The following is a 9,345-nucleotide window of genomic DNA, read 5'->3' as shown; positions in this document are numbered from 1 at the left end:
CCTGTGTGTGTCACCTGCCTTAGTGTTTCCCCCATAACCAATTGTGTTCACCTGGTGCTCCCTCCCTCATGTGTTAAATAGTCTGTGTCTCCCTTGTCCTGTGCCAGTGTGTCGTTTTTCGTCTCGCCAGCATTTCCACAGTTCTTGCCATCGCCACAGTCATCTGCCTTGCTTCGTTTTCAAGTTTGTTCTCCTCGTAAGAGTGATTTTCTTTTGTAAATTTTCACAGCTTAGCTGCTCCCTTAGTTTGTTAGTTGTTTAGATTGCCTTTTGTTTTTCCTCCTTAAGAGTGATTTTGTGTTATTTAGTTTTTGCCCTTAGATTGTTCCTCCATTTTACGGAGTGATTTTTAGTTTAGTCTTTTTCCCTGTTTAGATTTTTCCTCCCTTTTGGAGCGCCTTTTGTTTATTAGTATTTTAGTTTGTCCCTTTTTTCCCCCTTTCCCTTGTCTAGTTACTTGTTCATTACCCCATAGGATAGTTTGCCCTGAGATCAGGATAGTCAGGAGTTTTGTGTTTTTTCCCTCTTTGTGGGGATTATTATTGTTAGGTCCTTTAGACTGTTAATGTTCATAGCCTTTTTGTTTCCTCTGTTCGGGGAGTTCCTCTTGCTGACCAAGTACCTAAATAAAGTGCTTTTGACATACTCTGATATATCTCTGCGTCTGAGTCCTGCTTCGAGCCCGGCCTGACACTGTTACATAAAGTGTAGGAGATTTTACCTCATTGGAAGTTTACCTTTATGTATAGTATACTGCCCTACAAAGTCTAACTGCAGTAACTACGCAAAAGAAAACTGAGAAAAACTGCTTTAAAGATTAAGTTAAAGCCAAATGGGTTATATGTAGATAAGTGATATGACACTTATTTCTAGATGTATTGATGATGTCATTTTTATGCTAAAAAATCATGATGATTTAATTGACCTCTGACACCAAAAATGTAGTTACTGCACTCTGGTTTTGCTGTAAAAGGACCTAATAGTGATTATAAACAGAGTGCAGTAACTACAATGTTGTTGTCTTCTTTCAGCTTTTATATTTTGTTTTCAGTGAATAAACATTTTCAAATAAATTTTGTTATATGTGTATTTAAAAGTGTTTAACAACTCTATTCAAAGATTTGTGTATTTTACCGGCACAACAGGGCCATCCCTATGTTCCCCTGTAGCAATACATACAGAGGAGCATAGGACCCTTTTTTAGAAAAAAGGTCCTTTGTTCCCCATCTTCCCCAAAATGGGTCCTATGTTCCCCATTGTTGCGGGGTTATGGTTAGCTTGAGACCTGCAGGTTTGCCACTCCTGACCTAATCTTTCCTCGTCTAGGCCTATTTGTATTTGCGTGTCAAACAGCCCGTAGGCCTACATAGGCCTATTTGCCATGGAATTTGGCAGTAATAGTGGAAAAAGTAACAGACCGGGGAACATAGGACCCTTTTTGGGAAAAGCGGGGGGGAAAGCGCGTATATGTTCCCCAGGTCATATGTTCCCCTCTTTGTATGAGACTGGGGAACATAGGACATGGGGAACATATACGCGCTCCCGTCTCAATGGCGGGTCTTTCCGGTTGTGGAGTAGACGAAACAAGTTGATTGATTGCATCCATTAACATTTTCAGTTAACCCTCTGGAGTCCACAAAAGCACCGGAGCACGACTTCTTCATGACGTCACAACGTAATTGCTTCAGCAGCATGTTTCCCTGCTGTCAGCTGAACTCTAAAGTTTTGGCTTTTCCAGAAGTTTCCATGTCCAATTTAATGCATCAACCCTTTTTTTTTAGCAATGGTTAAAAAAAAAGTGCAGTCTTTTGTGTTGACAGTTTTTTTTTAAATAATTTCTTTGTGTTTTTATCAGGGTTTTTTTGTAATTTAATTGTGTTTTTTCATGTTTATTTATGTGTGTTTTTTTGTAATTTTTGTGTGTTTTTTGTATTTTTATTATGATTTTGGTGTGTTTTGAGTGTGTTTGTATGTGTTTTTTGTAATTTTGGGTGTGTTTTTGGTTTGATTTTCATGTTTTTTTGTGTTTTTTTGTGTTCAAAATGTTGATCCAGTAAGTCAAAATGAAAAACATAATCAGGTCATATAGGTGAGGTTGTCTTGAAAACAATGATACCAACACGTCATGGTAAAGATTTTTAATTGGTTTATACAGGCAGAATGAAAGAGTCCAAAACTGACAAAATAGCCCCAAACTCCAAAGGGTTAAGTAATGTGAATGCTTAGACTTCTAAGGATTAACTTGATTTTTAAATGAGTTATAATGAAGTAAACTTGCCATATAAAAAATAAAAATAATCGAGTTAGTTTGAAAACTTAAGTTCAATTTCTGCCTTAAAAGCATTAGTTAACATACTTGATAGGGCAATTGGTATGAATATGGTTAGATTCTTGAAAATGAGTTGAAATAGTGTGACATTTTCTTTGACAATAGAAATCAGGTTTTATTGGAATAGATTTAACATATTTTTTTAACGCAGAGTACCACCTTCAAACAATAAATTATCATTAATTAAATGACTTGAACTTAAGAAGGAGCCTCCTCATCAAAATTTCTTAAAGCTGCTGTGATAGAGTTGATGGTTTGTATGAACTAGTATCTCCGCTTGTCTGCCACATGTGTTCTATGGAGAGCAGGGCAGAAGAGTTCAGTGAGGAGAAATAAGGACAGTCTGTGTCAATTCACTTTTTTATTTCATATCAGAATTCCAATTATCTGAAGAGTTCCTTTTGTACATTAAAGTATTTAATTAAAATGAACTATTATTTCTCATTGTCTGCCATGTGTCCTTTACAGAGAGAAGACAGAATGAGAGCAGCAGAGCAGAGAATAGTAGGAGAACATAAGTGTCAAGTCTCATGTAATCAAGATATATTTTTTATGCAGCTCTGATGGTAATGAGTAAAATCTTGCTCTTGATTTTAAAAGAATAGCCTACATTATTGTGCCAGGCAGGGGCGAGTCTAGGGTCAGAGCTTTAGGGGTGCTGAGCACCCATTGAGCCCCACTGCCACCACCCACCCTCAATCAACAGTCATCACATTAGATTAGATTGGATTGAATTGTCACTGAACAAATAACAGCTACTTGGACAACAAAATGCAAAATAAAGTCCACCCACAGCTTCGCCAGTTAGTGTAGGAGTATAGCCTGGGTATACCCATACTGCCTTGCGCGCTCTAATTTAATTTCGAACCTCCTTCCAGTCTGGAAACTACGGCCGTTTCTTAGCCCTGTTTTAGGGATCCAATCACAGAACGGGGAGGGACGGCAAGACGATGACGCGTACTACTCGACAGATGGAAGCTTGTAGTTTTGTTGTTTTCTTCCGGATCCAACATGGCTGCAGCAGACGCGAAACACTCTTTAGCTGTAGACGGCGTTTTAAATAGTTTAGAGCGAAAGTTGATTTTAAAAGAAGAACAACATTTGACTTTACACTCCTGTTTCACCACTATTAGGCAAAAGCCTAATCTACCAACAAGCTCGCTACCACTCACTGCTGTAACGCCGGTGATCTGGCTACGAGCCGGGGGACAGCGGAGCCGCCCAGAGACCCGCAGCAGCTCGTCTATTGACCATAAAATCAGTGGATGTGTGTGGCTGAATGACATGAGGGGGAATAAGGCGTAAAAATAAATAATCTTGCAGAAAGTGAGAACTGGAGACGCAAAGCAGCAAGCAACACTCTCTCACAGACACATACACACACACACACACAGACACACGCACACCAACACTGCCGGTAGACTGTGAGCAGCCAGAGTCAGAACATGCTGCAGAAAAACGTTGCAGAAGCAGAATTGAGCATTTTAGTCTCAAAGTAGAGATGGGCTAGTCTGGCTATGTAAACATCAATTTCTGTCGCTCTACATACGTCATCTGGTATAACTGATATGATTGGCTAAGAGCTACATACAGACGCTTATGATAGACATTCGTAGCGCCCAATAAACGGCTCTGGAGGATCGTAAACCACGCCTCCTCTATGGAGAAATGAATGGCTGGTTTCCAGACTAATCTCATTTGTGATTAGTCTGGTGTTAGCCAGGCTAATAGGAGTATGACTTGTTGCTGTTTTGCTCGCCACTCTTCACTATATATCAATTTATTGTTGTTGTTTTGTGACCTGGTTCTTCCTGCGTGCTCTCCTTTTCCCTTTCTCCTTCTCCATCTTTCTCTCTTTCCCTTGGCACTGACAATCATACACAAATATATTGTAGCAGACCATTTCCTATATAAGTAATTTGTTACAACATACAGATAGCTGGTTTATATTATCTGTTACTTTAGCTTAACACTCTTCAGAAGAAGAAAAAAACTGTTGTATGTCCATTGGTCACCGGCAGGCCACACACACACACACACACACACACACACTCTCAGAGAGACGTCAAATTTACGTGACTCACAATTGTTAAAATGACTCTCTAAAGCAGTGGTTCTTAACCTTTTTGAGTCACGACCCCCAATTTAACATGCATGCAAGAAGGACACTTTGCATACATGGGACAAGCAAGCAGATATTTGTTTGGTATGATCCGGTTTTAAGCAGAGTTGTACTCCGATTAGCTCGATGCTAGTCAGTACTAGCATGTCTCTGATAGCTGCTTTGCCTTTGCTGCTCACATCTACATCGCTTTGACATAATGTACAAAAAAAATTAAACTCATCCCTCTTTTTGTAACAAACCCGTGTTCTCTTGCCCCTTCCGGGATAAAGGAGGTCTTTCGCTTTGGCATTTACAGACTTTCAGCCGCTGAGAACATGATTGACAGCCTAAACGCACTAAATCTACGCACAACACATTGCTATGTTATTATTACTATTACTACTATTATTAATATTATTATTATTATTATAGATATTGTTGCTGCCATTATTATTATAACTATATACTGTGATATACCACTATTATTATTATTATTATTATTATTATTATTATATTATTTTATTTATTTCAATTTTATTATATTGTTACTATTATTATTACATATTATATTATATTATATATTATTGACTGTTCTATCATTATATACTGTCTAGTCATTATAGCATTGTTGCCATCATATCATCAGTATAATTACCATCATCTTGCCACTGTACCTTATCTACCAACTGATCTTCTTTTTAACTTATTCTATTCTTATTTTATGTTATTGTATTCTGTGTTTTTTTTCTATTGTTGTTAATAAAATGCAGTGAAATGTACAACAATTCAAGTGTAAACTGTACTTGGTTGTTGATCTATTAGTGATCAATAAAACCACATAAGAGACTCCAAGAGCTAAGTGAAGTCCAGCCGTGGTTACAGTACAGCTGGAAGTGAAGCTGCCAAAGGTCACTAATCAGCACACGGTAATTCAGCATGTGCGTCATAATTATTCTCAGCACTTATCTCCTGTCTGCTTCAGAGGATCTGCTCAGTGAACACCAGTACAAGCTTGTATTTCTACTGCACCAACGTTATTTTATTTGCCTGGTATTGTCACCTTCCTCATACACACTGAAGCTCTCCCCAGTACTAGTTGTGCACAAAGATAAAACATGCAGGATATTCCTAAAAAAACAATGTGTACACTGAAAAAAATGTAGTGACTTTTACTTAAATAAAGCTAGGCAAGTTTTTCCACACAGAAAGTGTTTGTAATCTTTACTCAGGCTGTTTGGAAGTAATATTTATTTAACAGAACCACTTTTGTTTTTAATGAAAATTCGCAAGTAAATTGCAGATTCACTGATGTCCCTCAATTACATTTTACTTGGAAATATCAACTAATTAAGCCAATGAACTGGTTAGTGAATATTACTTGGAACGAATGATTCAATTTACATACAAAGCTGAGGACACATAATAACAAACAATCACTAAGTCATGCACTACATGAAAAACTGATATTTTAAAGTAAAAGCACTGAATTCACTTTTGTGGATTTAAAAATGTACGGAAATATTTAAACCTGAGAGTCTAGCTTTATTTGATATTATTGCAACTAACTTTTTCTTTTTTTTTCATTTTAACCTATGAATGTTAGTGTTTCTTTCTACAATTTAGCGTTTTTTTTTAATTATTTTCTAGATTACATTTTTTATTGTTCTGCAAATGTTTTTTTGATTGTCAATATTGCAGCTTTTATTTGTTGTTTTAATTTTGTTGTCTTAACGGAGAGATTGCTTCTTACAGTTTACTGTATTTTTTTATGTTTATAGTTTTTCTCAGTCGCTCTTAACATTTTCACAACAGTTAATACATTTCTCAAAACAATTAGTACAAACTTCAAAACTTAGTTGATAACCTGTAAAAGCGTGTCACTTGCTCTAAATAGATAGCTCATTCTTCAAAAGCAAGTATTCATGTCAATGAAAGTGTCAGTGACATCAAGATGAAAAGTCCTGACACTATGTTTATGAACAAGATAGTCAAATGTCTCTGTCATGTTTTCATTATGACACTTTACTCTGTAAATGTTTTCAATGCAAAAAAGTCAGATCTTGGTGACTCTACCTGAAAATGCTCCAGACAGCACTTTATACTATTTACACAGCCATTAGAAAACTACAGTAAAGTTACACAATACTGTATTTAGTGAGGTAACTGAGTACAACACACTGAATATGTATGTTTCACATTTTTTTATTGCATATGCTCTTTGCAACAATTTGTTTACAGCATTGTGCAAAATAAAATAAAAAAACCTTATTTACAACAACAAAAAACTCCCTTTGGGTAGAGCTGTGCAAAACTGTAAACAAAATTGCAGTACATAATGGAACTGAACATACAACATAAATATTACTAATCAATCAATGATGCACATTCAGACGTTCCTCTCTGTCTGGCCACATTGTTTCATCTACATCACAGCCAATATTGTCTCTGGCAATGCAGCGAGGAAAGTATCTCCTTGAGTGGTGAATCCACCCTCTGCAGGACTCTGCTGTGATGTCATCACATGCTGCGTCCATGGTCGCTAGCAGAGCCATTCGGGGATGTGGACGCTGGTCATACACCTTCCACCTCCAGGAAGAGAAAAACTCCTCTATTTGATTCAAGAATGGCGAGTAGGGAGGGAGATATTCCACCAGCATCCTGTCATGTGCTGCAAACCACTGTCTGACCACATTTGAGTGGTCAAAACGCACATTATCCCAAACAAAAACATACTTGTTCAGATGGTCTCCAGTTAGACCCCTCTCATCCTCAGGGATAATGTCCCTGTAAAGAGTGTCTAAAAAAGTCAACAGATGTTGTGTGTTGTATGGACCAAGACGGGGGATATGGGTGAGGACGCCGTTTTCTGAGATGGCTGCACAATTGTAGCCCTGATTTTATCAGGAATCTGCCTATGTACTTGGCCTCTTCTTCCTCTTCTCCTGTTTTGTCCCCTTCCTCTTCCTCCCCGCACTCTCACCCCCCTTCCACGCGGCTGACCTTCCATTTCGGTGTCACTGTAGAAATGGTCCACACTATGTCCTGCTGGCTCATATATGTTGTAAAAGTGTTTATGGTTTATGGATTCAGCTCTGAGCGATTGTAGAGAAGTGGCTTATTATTGGTTGCAACTAATGCTTCACACAGCCCTTCTCATTAGTGAAAGCTGAGGTTCACCTGAAAGAAATTATTAAATTGTATTCAGTTGTATGAAAGCACTTGATGCATGTCCAAAAGCATTTGCAATTTGTTGAAAGGAATGAGAAACTGCTGCTATGATGAAGACAAATAACTTAATGTTGTGGAGGTTGAACTAACTGTTGTGCAAATGTAAAGAGCGATGTGAGAAATGCACCAAAGCGACTGAGAAAAACTGTAATATCACAAAATAAAAAAAATGCATAAAAAATATATATAAATAGAAATATAAGTTTCAACTAAACCCAATAGTTAATCCAGGCATTAGTTAATTGATAAAATATGACATTGATATTTTAGTTTTAATTTGCTTCTTTATTAGGTTACCTTTACATCAATTATGATGATATCATGTTTTTTTAATTTATTTCTAGGATTTTTTAAATGTATGTATTTATGACCCACTGGTTCTTCATTTTCTTTTTCTTTTGCTGTGTTTAGGACGTCTTTCTGTGTTCTGCGTGTGTGTGTGTGTGGGTGAGGTTTCGTAACACACACCCACGCACACAGAACAGAGAGGCACATTTGACAGGATGAAGTGTGCGATTAAGCTGCATTCACGCAAAGTCCGACAATGCAGTAATTTCTAGTGTGGAGGTGTGTGAGTGGGTGTGTTTTTTTGTTCTTTACAATGTAATCACCATGAAACAATCAGAAAATAAAGTTTTATTCTCTGACTTACAGCTTTTTTTTCACGAATGCTGCCTCTTCATTCACTGTCTAGCTCTCCTGACCACCTCTCTCTCTCTCTTTGAGCTGGTGAGGAAGGACCAACAACCAATAGGGGCTACAACCAAATGTAAAATTAGAGCACATTGCAGAGGCAGGTTGTAGCAGAGGTCACTAAAGTTCACCAACATGTGTGTGGTATATTTTCTGTTAAGTCCTCTGCTTTACTAAAAGGCCGCAGTATGACCTCATGATCATGTAACAGCCAGTTTAAACCAGAAATAACGTGCTGTAAGATCTGGGATTTGTCAGATATTAGAGGCATTTGGGGGCAGAATATAAACAGTATAAGTTGTATCCTTTTAAGGTTCAAAGTAGACCTAACAGCGTGCACGTTCACGGAAAACGTCAGCAGCAGACTCAGACTGTTTGAAGGGTGGGGGCGAAAAAATCAAAAGGGCAAATTCTGCACAATATGGGGCCCCACCAGTGCTTAAAAAGCTATGATGTATCATGTTTAATGAAATAGTCCTAATCCTTGATTATGATTAGCATTAAGTTAAAAGGAGATCCAGATCAAAGTAATTACTGATATGGTACTGACAATTAAAAGCATCGAACCGAACCATGTAGGGGGGTCCGGGGGCATGCATCAATCTCGTGCACTTTGAGAGCGAAATGAGATCAAACAGCTAACATAAGATTTTTCACAATTGGGTGATACAGTATTATAGAATCTTTATTGAAATCCTACTGTGACATTTTTGTATCACTGCAGATCATTTTCTTCACTGGGATTTTTTTTCTCTCCATTGTAAGGGCATGTTATTGTGTTTTCTAATTTGGCATCTAATTGCTCTTTTCTACTACTAATACAGGCAGACTATTAATCCGCTTTTTGCTTCGTTATCCATTGCGGATTTTAGTAACACTCGATACAGCTGTTCGTCAAGAAGATCATAATTAAATAAAACAGAAAACTGGCTGAGCCTCACCTGTCATCATGGAAAAATTTAAATAATAATAATATAATTATCAAATAAAC

The sequence above is a fragment of the Centropristis striata genome, chromosome 1, assembly GCF_030273125.1.
Source record: "Centropristis striata isolate RG_2023a ecotype Rhode Island chromosome 1, C.striata_1.0, whole genome shotgun sequence".
Taxonomy (NCBI): Eukaryota; Metazoa; Chordata; class Actinopteri; order Perciformes; family Serranidae; genus Centropristis; species Centropristis striata.
Note: the sequence above shows the minus strand (reverse complement) of the source record.